The 15755-nt window shown below is 33.6% G+C and overlaps 1 protein-coding gene across 1 annotated transcript in view; it reads right to left on the bottom strand.

Annotated features, from left to right (window-relative positions):
* LOC140439667 (uncharacterized) overlaps positions 1-15755 on the bottom strand; it is a 226478-nt gene that overhangs the window by 175681 nt on the left and 35042 nt on the right. The window lies entirely within an intron of this gene.

Here is a 15755-nt window from a genome sequence, read left to right as displayed (position 1 = left end):
TATATATTTCATTTCTAATAATAATTTCAATAGTTACAACTAGTTGTTGTAATCGTTACAATTTTGAACCTCGAATTTTAAATTGCTAGCGGTCCTTCCTGTTGTTTTGTCTGTCTATTTGTTCCAGGAGATTCATGTAAGTAACCCTTTGTTTCATTTTTGTGGTTGCCCCAATCCATCCCCCTTGTCATTCAACTTATCCACGACCCAGCTACTCCAAATAAACCCTGAGTGCCGTTCGCTCTCGTTTATTTTGCCTGCCCTATCTCCTCCCCAGTAACTTCTGTCCCAATTTTCAACCCCTATAGCAATACCCTATGTGGTAGGCAAAATATTACGTTACAATTTTCATCTTATTTTTCTTCGATATGCATATGCTTCTTTGCGATAGGTAGTCCTTTATTATATTGGATACATATTTCGGGGTACCAAGTTCGAAAATCTTGTTTACGATGAGACAAGATGTCCAGTTCGCTGAATTGAAGGTGTTTTTGATGTCCAATAAAACAAGAACCACCCATTTGTTGGGTGGTGGGAATCCATATTGTTGGTTGGATAGAGCTCTCTTATCTGCCAACACGCCTTCCAGCCACTTCTTGACAAGATTCTCATAGAACTTGCCAAGGCAGTCCAGCAGGCATAATAGCCTATAAGAGGATGCTGAATCGGGGGTTGCCCAGGCTTTAGGAGCAAAATCAGATTTGCTTCCTTTAGTTTCCTGGGAAACTCAACTTCTTCTGCAGTAGATCGTTATATATTCTTCTGATCGAACCTGGTTTCTCTGTTGTTGCTATCTTCAATGCCTCCGGTGGCAGTCGATCGGGGCCGGGAGCTTTCCCCGTCTTGATTTTTTGAGCAGTCTTTATTTCTTCTTCTGTGAATTCCTTCACCACCGCAGGGCAGTCCTTCAAGAAGGTTTGTTCCTCCTTGGTGGGGAAGAGGAGCTCCGACGATTCTCGCCGCGTCCTCGTCTAACTTGTATGGAGCGATCATCTTTAGTGATTTCATTGTTATTTTATATGCGTCGTCTCATATGTCGTCTTCTAAAGGATTAATTAGGTTCTGCCACCTTTCTTTTTTTTATTTTTTTATTGTTTTATTGAGTTTCTTTTTTATTGTTTTTTTATACCTCTTTGAGCTCGGCTTCTCGTAAAATTCCTGCCAGCTCGGAGACACTCCTTCCGTAGGCCTTCAATCTCAGCCTTCTACCAGTAGGGGGTTCTTTATTTGTTCCGTTTCTTTACGGTGACCAACTCAACAGCATTCTCTAGTGCTGTTCTAAGTTGGTCAAGGTCAGATATTTCCTCTTCGTTTATTTTTCTGACCTCCGATAGGTACACGTGTTTATTAAATGTTTTCCCAGTATATCCTATCGGTCGTCTTATGATCCGCCCCTTTACCTTAATTTCATATGTAATGTATGGGTGGTGGGTGAATAATTGATCGTCGAGGACGTCCAAGTTTTGTATTCGTCTGGATAGCCCTTCACTTGCAAAAGTTACGTCAATGTGTGTTTGGCTGGCCCCTCTTATTAAAGTTGGTTTATTATTGTTGAGTACCTGGAGGACCGCCTGGGCTATCCATTCGTTCCATATCTTCCCTTTTTCATCATTTGTGGGAGAGCCCCATTGTAGAGATTTAGCATTTATGTCTCCGGCGATCATAATTTGTTTTTCCCTAATGGTGGTGTTCATTATTTCGTCTACTATATTCTTATATTCTCTAATCCTAATATTTGGAGATACGTAGCATGCCAGTAGGCTGAAATCCCTCATTTTTATGAGTATGTGATTTCCACCCCTAACAATACCACGCACTCCAAGATCTTTGTTTCGGAATAACACCGCCACATTTTTATTGGTGTCTTGCACCCAGCCACCGTCCAATGTAATTTTTTTGTTCGGTTCAAGGACAATGAACAGGTCTGTTTACGACATGCAGGCTTCTGCGTAGACAAGATCGTGAGCTCTTTTCGCTCTGCCCACGTTCACCTGCAGTTTTTTACCTCTAAAAAAATAAAAAGCAACCAATGGCACAAGTCCAAAAGTGAAGTGGAGAGTAAGTAGAATCTAAATTCAAATTTTCATATAATTCGGTTATGACACGGAAAATTACAGGGTACCGTCGTTTTATAAAAAGAATTATATTTAAAAAGAATAGTGAATCTGAAATTACTACTAAAGAACTTTTTTCTTTGCTGCTGGTAGAAATTTCTAAAAACCTTACCAGGATAAAGTTAGATGGCCACTGTAAGGCTGACGACACTTTTGGAGCACTCTCTTCTCTTATTTAGATCTTATTTCTGTCGTTGGTCTGGCTGGTGTTTATCTCCTTCCTTTTAAATAACTGCTCGGATGTAATTGCTACATACCTATTTGTCTATACATTTGTCGCCTATGACCATAGTCCACTCAGTCCCTTAGACTGGGGATCAGCATCTTATTCCACTGGGTAACATCTTCCGTGTTGTTCTACTCTTCTTGTCATCTTTCCATTGATCTTTTCATTTCTTCTTTTTTTATGGCTGTTGTCAAATGCTCTCTTCCCTCATAGAGATGTCTTCTTTGTATAGCTAACACATGCAGAGGAACACAAGGCCGCCGCAAATACAGTATTGTAGGATCATGCTACCCGCAATAGACTCGTTCTCTCTTCTTGTATCATGACCCTCTTGTAGTAACATGTAGAAACTCCACCGCCCTACTCTAGACTTGTGCCGCGTAAAGGATGATTGACTGCACTACACCGTATAAGGCCCTCCTAAAGAATTATAACCAGAATATTTAAAGTAGAAGAGAAGGTCCTAATATGGGTCCCCATTTTGTTTTGTCCAAATATTTGTTTTCTCTTTCATGATAATTATGTAAAATTGGACATGTAAGTACTAAGATTTAACATTTATTAATAATACTGAATAGTCATTTATTAAACAAAAGCTTTGGGAAAAACAAATATTGAATATAATATAAATTAAATTATTATATATTATATTATATAATATATATTGAATATGGACGCCTAAGAAAAATCACACACAACTATTTTATTTAAGAAAAAAAGCATAATTCAGTAACTTAGTAAAACATAGATGAATTGAAACTATTTGCACAAATCACAAAATAAGTGTCTTTCTGAACTTCCGAACATAGTTCATTTGCCCACAAATTACAAATATCACATTGTATTAGGCATTGAATACAAAGTCTCCCTTTCTGTCTGCTTGAAATTGCCCTTCACAAAATATGCACTCTGCATCTTGGTTATCGAATGTGTGTTGCTCAACTTTTAAGGTCAATATCATCGTCAGTTGGGAAAAATTGTTCAGATGCTGCGAAATTGCCTTTACTGCTGGTTTTAGCTGTATTTGATTTCTTTTGCATTTTTCTTTTTTAAGGTCATGTTGAACCATCATTTCCTGAATAATAATAAAAACCTGTCCCAGTTGACGGTTTAGAAACGTCTGGCTATCTTGACACAACGAAATGGCAAATTTTTTAATTTCCATAATTTGTTATTTAGGTCCGAATCGTTTAATTTAATTATCTTAGAAAAAAGGGCGTTATTTGTTCATTTTAATTTTACAAGAAACATTTCACTCAGATACCTCATCTCCTACGATATTTTAAAGTTGCCCAAAAGCTTCTTTGTGAAGGGAATATATAGGAGTCGATTGTTTTATATATTAAAATTTGTAAATTTGTAATTTACTGTACTTACACCTAAGCACAGTAAATTACAAGTGTTTTTAAAAGGGCATTGCTACCAGAACCACAGAAAAAGCAGCCATAGTAGAATATAAAACGTAATGATCGGTAGAATAATGAGACTGTTTCTACGTTCCATCCCCACTATGTTTTTATAACCATTTTTAGCTTAGTCCCATATTACTTCTTTATAACAGGTAATTTATACGATACTTTCATGTTAGGTTTCTGCCAAGAATTACAGCACCCAGCAGTATTGACATTTTGAAAGCACAAACATTTGAACGAGGCATAGGATGCCATTAGCAATAGGATGCATTATTACTGTCAGGAAGTAGATGGAGCACATTTCGAACTTTTAATATAAGAACTGGTATATATATATATATATATATATATATATATATATATATATATATATATATATATATATATATATAGAATTACTTAAGGACCACAGGGTGGTCCTTAAGTAATTGTACAAAAAGAAACAGTAGATTCTATACTTTAAAATATTACGATTTAAGCCAAATTGCTTTAATAAAATATTGATATTAAGTACAACTGGGTACTTTTAAATATGTGAAATTATAATTTGATGCACACTTTGATGTAACTGATAGAGGGCGCCACTCATGCCACATACGTGGAATAAATTTGAACTTAACTTTTTTGCTCTTTAAGTCACCTGTATTTGGGATAAAAAATATTAAAGATACATTATTTTAACAAAAAAAAGGTATACTTGTTAATAACTTCAAAACTCAATAGTTTTCGAGATAATCGCATTTTAAAAATCAGCTGCATAATTCTGATCTAAGGCAATTACTCCAGGCAATGAAGAAAAAATAGACAAAAACATTAATACTTCTGAATTTTGGTATAAAATACCTTTAACTAAAGTTAATAGTTAACGAAATGTTAAATAAAATAAATATATCAGCAGGATAATTAATAATAGGATTTGACAAAATAACAGAATAATAGGATTTTACATCAAACATTTTACGTTTTATGTTAAATTAAAGTCATAATCAAAACATTTTGTTTACAAACCACATTAAGAAATAATTAAACTAAATAAAATTACTTTTTGTCAAAGTAAGTTTTCGATATGTCCACCATTTTCTTAAATTTATTTGTCAATATATTCCATAAAAGATCGTCTTATATTAAATATCATCATCATTGGTTCTAAAGAAACTGCTGCAGTATTTATTTCTTCCCATAGTTGGTTGTGAATGTTTATGGGATTCTTATAGACACGTTGTTTTAATGCGCTCCATACACCAAAATCAAGCGGATTAAATTCGGGGCTACGTGGTGGCTATAATGTATAATGGATGAATATATTATTTTGAATACATATCCAAATCTTATGGTATATTATGGAACTACATCTTATTTGTCACAGAAGTTAAATAATTTATTAAACTGTGATGTATCTCGTTCATTGGTTACTTATATACACACACGGAAAACCTATCGATGGCATTACTTATTTATATGATTACGTTACAGCTTACGAGTACCTATAATTACATCTCAAACAAATGGACTATTATGATTTACTAACGAACTAACATTATGCTGAACTAAATTGCCTATGTGTTTACTATATTTATAACAATATCGCTTATTAGGACAACGATGATGTTTTTGTAAAAATGCTGAGTCTTTCAGGTTAGATTTGTAGCAAATGTATTATGAAACAGAATACATATGTGTTATTCAATACCTGTGCTCTAGTTTCTATTTGTCCTAATAAAAATGGGTAAACAATTTACGTAATGAACAATAAGTATTCTTTTCGAATTTTTTATGAATTAAATAATTATATCAATATATCACCACATTTCAAGGAATATGACTACCACGACCAATCCAACGTTCAAAAAAGTTGTATTTAAGTATATTCTAACTGCCTTCTCTCTAGAATATGGTGGTGTACCATCTTGAATAAACCATGTATTTTGGGTTTTTACCATTTTACAATAGGGAAAAAGTAATATAACGCCAGTAGGTATAGAAATTTAAGAAGCGATAGAAAAGGGAAATTGTATATATGATGACGGCCAACGTCTGAATACGGACACGGCACCTAAAGAAGAAGATAAATAATATTTTCTCCAATAAGACATTTAGCACCCATAACAAAGCATTTTGTGATATTACATTATCATTTTTGAGCTGTTTTAATAAGAATAAACTATGAATTATGCTTATCTACAGGTATTCGGTGCTTTACCGCACAAACATCAAACTAATAATTATTGTGCAGCTGACTTATAAAATGCGTTTATCTCTAAAACGGTTAAATTTTCAGGTTACTAACAAGTATACCTTTTCTTTGTAAAAATAATGTATCTTTAATATTTTTAACACAAATAGAGCTACCTTAAAGAGCAAAAAAGTTAAGCGCAAATTTATGCCACACATGTGGCGTATGTGGCGCCCTCTATTAGTTACATTAAAGTAAGTATAAAATTATAATTTATCCTACACAAAAGCAAACAAATGTAAATTTTTGTCCAAAAATATTTTTAAACCTAAAAGTTATAGCGTAAAATAAAATTTTAAATTTTCATTTTAACACCCTGTATCTTTCTTAATATCAACATTTTATTAAAGCAATTTGGCTTAAATCGTAATATTTTAAAGTGCAGAATATACGGTTTCTCTTTGTACAATTACTTAAGGACCACCCTGTATATATACTCTTGTCACACATGTACATGATAATAGTCACAATATGGATTATAAAATCTTAAGTGTTGAAAATAACTATAGTAAGAGAATATTTTTAGAGATGGCTTTCGTAGCAATGTGATAATTGTATCAACAAAAAATCACATAGTAAACACTTGAGTAAAATATACTCCTATTTACTAGCCTTGGATAAGAATAGAAGAACCAAAGTTAACATCTTTACCTAAGATCTGTCGCTTAATTTATTAATAATGTTGATTGCTGATAAACTAGTACTTAAAAACTGTTTAACATAATATTATGATAATGACCAAAGAATTTTACTAACTAGCTATTTATATAAAACAAAATTGTACATCAAATAAATGTCTAACCTTACTTCAATTTATAAATCTGTCAGATATAAAAAAAATTATTTAGATTAGCATTACACACTTTAATTTTAAATTGTGGACTTCAAATATGTTTAATTTCTGTGCCTTAGTTTAAGTTTTTATTTATTGTTATGTCTAATTGCTTCAATTTCAAACATCTTGACAAACATCCTCACTTAGTAAGTAAGAAACTAATTCATCATATATAAGAGATAATTAATGACCATAATTGTAGCTTTCCCTGATGATGCCTATGAAAATAGGCGAAATATATATTGGATATAGTAATAGGAGTATAATTTGTCTATCAGCTGTTTACCCAGTTTATTGGTTTATCAACCAATTTTCTTTATATATATATATTGTTATGATATGTAAAATCGAGAAAAATATTGGTTTGTTTAAAAATATTTCAAAGTTCAAAAACATTAAAATAATTCAGATAAGTAGGATAATATCCAACAAACATTTCGGAGAAGGAAAGTTATTAAATTCTTGGATTACCTGTACTAAACAAAATGTAAGCTTTGCATAAATTATTTCTTTGTTATACTTGAGTGACCCGCATAATTTTAAGTGAAATCCAAAGACAATTGAAATACATTAATGCAGTGATTAAAGACAATAGAAGGGATTATAGAAAGAGGTTTTTGTTAGTTTTTAAGAATTATAGAAAAATATTATTTGTAAATAAGTTTTAGGAAATTTATAATTATAGGTAAAAATTTGTTTGTTATCGAAATGAAAAAATGGGGGAATTGTGACGAGTTTTGATTGGCGGAGATTGAAAAAGGTGGGATAAGTATGTAGGAAAAAGTTTAGCGAGATTGAGGAGAGGGAAGAGAGAATCAGTTGGTTTCCAAGTCTGTAAGACGAAGAGTGATTGTTCTCTGGCGGTTTCTGAAATGTAGCAAGCAGTAGTGTTGAATGTTAGTGAGTTTTTGTGGAGTTAGTGTATCTGACAGCAGCTGAAGCAGCAAAATATTGTAAGTCATATTTCTCTACTTATATTCCAAGAGTCACTGTTCAGGCCAACGAGAGATTCAGTTTATCGTAAAGAGAAGATATTCCAAGAGTCATTTTTCACTCGGGCCAACGAGAGATTCAGTTTATCGAGAGGAGAAAGGCTATCATAATTTGAATGATTGTTGCTTTTGAAGGAGATCATTAAGGACGATATACTTGCAACAATCTGTTGTAAGATTGCTGATTACATAGGGAGCGGTTGAGAGGAGATCATATAGTCTACAAGGAACAAGGATTTGGACCACTCATCATCAGAGAGAGAGATATTTTGTTTTCTGCAGTTTTTTCTTTTATTGATAACACAATTTTTACACTTAATTTAGAAAGGATATAAATATTTTGATTAGGAGAGTTAGAATAGTTCGGAATTTTGAGATTTCAATTAATATTGTTTGTACCATTAATTTTGATTGTTCACGTACGTAGAACAAAATTTTTGAGAATCATTATATGAGATTTGTTTATTGAAAACTTTTGAGTGTGAATTATTTCATTATTTTTATTTCAATATATAGTGTTAGATCATATGTGTTTTTTATTATTCCGGTATTCTCTGGACCTTACCTTTCACATGTAATAGCATAGATATTGAAGCACGAATTTAACCCTGAGATAAAAGAATTAAAAATTGTGATAGAGTCATAATCATATCATCTAGATAATTTTAATTAATCAAAAAAATTAATTAGCTAATTATTGCTTGGCGCACCAACACTTTAAATATCACAATAATATATATATATATATATATATATATATATATATATATATATATATATATATATATATATATTGTAGTGAATCAGCAGGTATGCGGTCTGTTGTATATTTGTAAATAAAACTCGTTTTTTTCTGTTTATATTTCGCTAATTGTATGTTAGCTTAATCAGAAGAAATGAATTAAGAATTATTTATAAAAACATGGACATGTTTAAAAATACTCTTAATTCTTTTGTTGACTACCCCAACCGCCTCTATGGAGATCATACTTAACTTCCCTTTATAACATATATGGATGGAGGAGGCGAAGGTAAGAGCAAACAGAAGGCAGATAAGACGCCAGGCCAGCCAGGCCAGCCAGGCCCGCCATAAGCAGAAAAATTATACCAGGATCAAATCTAACAGCAAATCTCTAAAGAGATCACAACAAATCATCCAAAGTTGGAAATTGTACCAGATGCAATGTAACCTAAATATGATTTTGAAAACCGTTTACCGTCGTATTTCCTGGAAAGGATAATGGGAGTCGAATAAAACGAATTTTATAAGTAGTCCATTAAAAAGTTACAATAGAGTTGTATTTTTAAGAGGACGCAATTTTATTTTTTTGTATGTGTTGGGTGAATCAAAATAACCTTAAGTTCATGTTTGTGGGGCCGCCACCCTTGTCTTCGCCCGCAATTTTCGAAAAAGTGGTGCAAAGGATTTTCGCGCTGTATCTCGTAAACTAGCAACCTTACGGAAAATGTTATCCAACATTTTGTAACAAATTAAATTGTTTCAACTTTTTTCTATTACTTTTAATCGTAAAAAGGAAAATAAAACGTTATGCTTAAACAAAAATAACTAAAAATTTTTGAAAACATTTTTTTCCGGTCTTATAACTTTTTTTCTGGTCATTTTGCTATAAAATGACATCAGAGCAATATTATGGGAGGTTTTAAAAGAATAATTTTTATTAAACGATTAGGCTTAGTTTTCTATTATATATTTTTTTATTCATATAATTTATTATTTTATTTACATTCCTTTATTATTATTAGTTTATTATCGATCTTATTTGCCGACCACCTATGCGGTAGAATCTGGAGGCGCATTTTTTTAAGTGGTATCCCCATTAGGTCTAATCCACGGACAATTTCCAGGTGAGATGATATTGAGTATAATTTTGATGGACCAGACTGCGGTTCAGGACCTAATTCAGTATCGAAGGTGAATGTTTGCGGAAGTACAGGAATTTTTCGTCATGGTTGGTAATTCATCTTTGACTTCTTCGAATTTTTTTATTAATTTTAATATGTCCATGATGTTACTGCAGGTTTCACCAGAACAATTGGGGCATACTACAGAGCTTTTCGTGGCCTGCTTTTCGGCAATCACACATACTTCTATAGTTTCTCTTGCAGCAACTGCAGAAAATTACTTTTAGTAAAATGAATAGAAAAAAAAGTTATAAAGCACAAAAGAAAATTCTTTGAAAAATTCTCTATAATATTCCTATGATGTCATTCTCCTTGAGACAGCTCGCGAGTAATCTTTAAAACTCCCAGAAAAAAATCAATCAACCAAAACAAAATGCAAACGTAGATGTTTATCAGGAAGAAATTATAAGAAACACAGTTCATACCTTTGCAATGACTCATGGCAGCAGACCTACAATGTCAGCTGTTTACAATGCTGTTAAAATTGATATTAATTTCCAAGGTAAATTTTCGTTGATCAGAAAAGTGATGAAGAAATTAGGTTTTAAAGGGCAACAAAACCAAGGACAACAGAAAAATACTAATAGAAAAAACGGATATTCGAGAGAAAAATAAAAAAATATAGAGCAGAGGGTTATGTTATTATCTATACTGATCTCAACAGCAGTCATTAAAAATCTAAATCAGGGGATAATGGTACAAACAACTGTTTAAAGGCTCCTATTGCTATAGTTTAAAGGTTAATTATTGTACATGTAGGAGAGGAAAAAAGTTTTGCTCCAAATTACCTCCTAATGATCAAATCTGGTCAGGGTACTGGAGATATTCACAACGATATGAACCACGACAATTTTACAAAATGGGTTCAAAAAAAGGTAATTCCCAACTTGCACCAGAAAACCGTGCTTGTATTGAACAACGTATCCTACCAAAACGAAGGCTGCGATAAAAACTTGAACAAACCATTACTACTTTAAGTTATTTAAACCTTTACTATAATAGGTTTACTAATGAGCTAGCGTTTTGTTGAAAAACATTGCTCGTTAATTATTCACAAGTCTGCTTTACTTGAATGCTAATACGGAACTGAATTATGCAACTTAATTTATTATTGCTTTTTTCATATGGCACAATTTATATCCTACATTTATTTTTTTCGCCTTTTCTTCTTCACTTAATTTGTTGGGTGTAAGACATTTGCAAGGACTTTAAATGTTGGAACATTGAATGTTCTACGTTGGAGCATCTATACATGCAACAAAACAGTTAGAAAAAGTGGGAATGGACATTACGTCAATACAAGAACTAAGGTGGCTAGACACGGAAACATAAAAATAGACAAGGCGGTCATTATCTACAGTGTAAACCAGACAGGAAAACACGAATTTGGCACAGATTTCGTAGTACGAGAAGAATACCTGAACAGTATTATAAGTTTTACGCCCATTAGTGAAAGACTTTGTTATATTAGACTAAAAGGAAAATGGTACAATATCTCAATTATATCTGCACATGCTCCGACAGAAGATAAAGACGAACATATTAAAGATTACTTCTGGTTGAACTCGAAAGAACGCTTGAGAAAATCCACAGCCTCCACGATACCTCAAACGACAATGGACAAAGGCTCGTAAAGCTAGCATCGGCTAAGAATATTCTTGTAAAGACTACTATGTTCCAACATAAAAACATTCATCAACAGACTTGGGTGTCTAATGACCACTCCACGCGAAACCAAATTGACCACTCCACGTATCGATTAATTATCGATGCTAGACATGGAAGCCTCAGGGGAGTAGATAGAGACACAGACCATCACCTAGTAAGAGCAAAAATCAGGTTGAGAATATCTTCAGAGAAACCTAAGGCCAACGAAATATTGGAGCAGTGGAACATCGAGAAAATTCAAAATGAAAAAATCCGAGAAAATTACAAACAAGAAATTAAACAGCATCTAAATACAGCAGACCAGAGCAATGATGTCGAAAGGCTGTGGTAACAAATGGAAAAATCAATTACGGAGTCAGCAGAACTAATAATAGGAAAAAGCAGGAAGAGAACAAGAAAATGGTTTGATAAAGAATGTCAAGAAAAACTACACGACAGACAGATAAAGCGAAACATTATGCTTCAACAAGGAACAGCAGAAAGTAAAGAAAACTATGCAACTGCACGCCGAGAAACAAGAAAATTAATTAGAGAGAAAAAAAGATAGTACGAACAACAGAAATATGAAGAAATGAAAAGGAATAGACAACAGTCAAATAGTCGAGCATTTTACAAATCAGTGTCAAACAAAAAGAAAGGCTTCAGCCCTAGATGCGTGTCTGTACTCAGAAAAAATGATGAATTAATAATAAATGAAAAAGAACTGCTCCAAACATGACAAGAATATTTTAAGACTTTACTAAACATACATCAAGAGAAAGAACATGGAGAAAATATATATTTTGGGGTGGTAGATGCAAGCATCTATTGCCATTGCAAGCAATTAACAAATTGAAGAACGGAAAAGCTCCAGGCTCTGACAATATACCTTCTGAATTCCTTAAGTACGGAGGAGAAACTCTACATAGACAAATATACAAACTAATACCACTTATATGGAACGAAGAGAAAATACCAACAAAATGGCACGAAAGTGTAATAATTCCCATCCATAAAAAGGGAGACAAAACCAAGTGCTCTAATTATAGAGGCATCTCCCTACTTAATACGGAATATAAAATCTTATCGAACATCCTATTAAGTAGGCAGACACCGTTTGTAAAAAATTTCATGGGGGAATACCAAGCCGACTTCAGAAAACATAGATCGATCACAGATCAGATCTTAATTCTAAGACAGCTGGTTGAAAAAGGATGGGAATTCAATAGAACTATCCATAATCTCTTTATAGATTTCCAGCAAGCGTACGACAGCATTAAAAGGGATCAGATGTGAAATGCAATGGCAGAACTTTCAGTTTCAAAAACATTTATTCAGCTTGTTAAGTTATGTGTGAATAGCTGTAGATCCAGAGTACGGATAGGTAACAAACTCTCAGAATCTTTCGAAATAAGCAGTGGCCTGAAACAAGGAGATGCGCTGTTACCTCTCCTCTTTAATACCATCCTGGAGAAAGTAGTAAGAGCAGCACAACTTAAAACAGAATTACTGACAGTAAATGGACCAAAATTACTACTAGCATACGCAGATGACATTGACATTGTGGGAAACACAGCCACCAATGTGAAGGAGACTTTTATTAAATTGGAGGTATAGGCAAAAAAAACTTGTTTAAGGATAAACAAGGAGAAAACCAAATACATGTGCATCAACAGACAAAAAGGACGAGATAGAATAGGGCAAAATGTGACAATAGACCCATATAACTTTGAAAGAGTGGAGAGTTTTAAATATTTCGGAGCAACAATTACTGCAGATAACGATATCGCGGAAGAGATTAAAGGAAGAAATTAGGCAGCAAACAGATGTATGTACAGCCTCCACAATACTATTAAATCTAAAAGCCTAACACGAACATCAAAGATTAGAATATATAAAACGGTGATTAGACCTGTGCTCATGTATGATTGTGAGACGTGGACCCTGACTAAAGAAACTGAAAGAAAACTTAGATGTTTTGAGAGGAAAATCCTCAGAAGAATCTTTAAGCCTTATCACGACATTAATAGCAACCAATAACGAAGGAGAACAAATGCTGAGGTCAAGCAGATGTATAGAGCAAGCGATATAGTCCAAGAGAGTCAATCCCAACGTCTAAAATGGGCTGGCCATGTTCATAGACTCCCTAATAACCGCCTTGCCAAATTATTATGTTATTATGGGAGGAAGCCCCTACAGGAAGAATGCCCTTAGGACGTCCACGAATGCGATGGAGAGACAATATATGGTCAGATCTAAGAACAATGGAGCTGCCCACTGACCCAACTATTATGGAGACCGTTCAAGATGGAAGCAAGTTGTGCAGTCAGCCAAAACCCACCCCAGGTTGTAGTGCTACGAGAAGAAGAAGAAGAAGACATTTGCACCCTTCCTAGGTGCAAAATTCCTTTCTTATTAAGGCTGGACTGTTATTTGTTAGTCTTCCAAGATTGCAAGATACTATTCCAAATTTGTTATAAAAACAATGTACTCGTATTAGAACGAAATGCTAGTAAACATGGAAAAACGTAAATAAGGTGGTGGGAATAGAACAGTAGCAAAAAACATCGTAGACGTATAAACCTTCTCAAGAAGAGAGGCGAGAAATATGAAATAAAACATTTATGAATAAGTGGAATGTGGAGAAAAAACGAACGAGATCAAAATGTAATAAAATTTCTATTCATTAATAGAAAATAATTTAGATCGTTGAATAGAAAATGATTTAGATGAATATTTAATTTTTAATTTAATTTAATTAATAATCCAAACAGATCAGAAATAAACACCTATTTCTATTCCTCATAAGGAATAGGGTAAGTAAACAATTTTATACTTATTAATGGCCGGTTTTCACGCTACGTCTTATTGTACGTTTTGTTGGATAGGACAAATCCTATACAATAAAACGTGGCATATAACCAGCAAAACGTACATCTTGTCGAATCGAAATGAAATCCAAGGTCAGATCGTAGAAATGATGGAAGAAGCATAGTTTTGCAAGAACTGATAGGATAAAACGTTACGTGTAAATACTTGTTCAGACAAGTCGTCCGATCTTGACTTATTTGACGACTAGTTCCGCTGCAGTTCGTTTCATTTTTCCCAAAAAAAGCCTAATAATGTCAGATTTGCGGCAATGCACCCACGATTTTCTAGGGAATTTATTGAATTGTATAAAAGTTTTTAAGTAGTTATGTTTTAAAACCAAGTAGATTGCATTACAGGTTTCAGGAATTATTTGGCTTAACGCTGGTTTGGATATTATGATTGTGAACTCCAAGTCCTTGACGCTGCGTCCTGTTGTAAGATATCTGAGAGTTGCTGTGAGTCTTTCATGGGGTGTAATGGTTTTTCTCATGACATGTCTTATTTCAATATGTATGGTGTTACCAGCTCTAGCAATTGACAATAGGCTGAGGTATCCATTCGCAAATAATTGCGCCAGTCATCTGGTTCGCCTCTTTTAGTAACGAGACGTGGGAATACTGGCTTCTTTTCAGAAGCCCACTCTCTTGACCATCTTGTCTTTTCCCTCTTCATCCCCTTTTTCCTCAGTCGTAGTATCTTTATAGTTGAAAAAATAAAAGAAAGCAGCCGTGTTTCCTCCATAATAAAAAAATCACTAAACAGACTTCACACAACTCAAGACTCTGAATTAGAAATGAGGTAGATAACGGAAGGAAAAACGCAGTGTGTATACACTGGACAAAACGTACATTTTGTCGTACGTTTTATATGATCCACAAAACGTACAATAAGACGTAGTGTGAAAACGGGCCTTACAAGTGTTCCTTAACTGTTTTTAGAAAACAAAAAAAAACAGAACATCTTTAATTTAAGGCCGGTTTTCACGCTACGTCTTATTGTACGTTTTGTTGGATAGGACAAATCCTATACAATAAAACATGGCATGCAAACAGCAAAACGTACGTGTTGTCGAATCGAAATGAAATCCAAGGTCAGATCGTAGAAATGATGGGAGAAGCATAGTTTTGCGAGAACTGATAGGATAAAACGTTAAGGCCCGTTTTCACGCTACGTCTTATTGTACGTTTTGTTGGATAGGACAAATTCTATACAATAAAACGTGGCATGTAAACAGCAAAATGTACGTCTTGTCGAATCGAAATGAAATCCAAGGTTAGATCGTAGAAATAATGGAAGAAGCATAGTTTTGCGAGAACTGATAGGATAAAACGTTACGTGAAAATACATATTCAGACAAGTCGTCCGATCTTGACTTATTTGACGACTAGTTCCACTGCAGTTCGTTTCATTTTTCCCAAAAAAATCCTAATAATGTCAGATTTGCGGCAATGCACCCACGATTTTCTCGGGGAATTTATTGAATTGTATAAAAGTTTTTAAGT

Source organism: Diabrotica undecimpunctata, chromosome 4 (assembly GCF_040954645.1).
Source record: "Diabrotica undecimpunctata isolate CICGRU chromosome 4, icDiaUnde3, whole genome shotgun sequence".
NCBI classification, from domain to species: domain Eukaryota; kingdom Metazoa; phylum Arthropoda; class Insecta; order Coleoptera; family Chrysomelidae; genus Diabrotica; species Diabrotica undecimpunctata.
The sequence above is the reverse complement of the archived record's forward strand: the minus strand, read 5'-3'. Positions and strand labels throughout refer to the sequence as shown.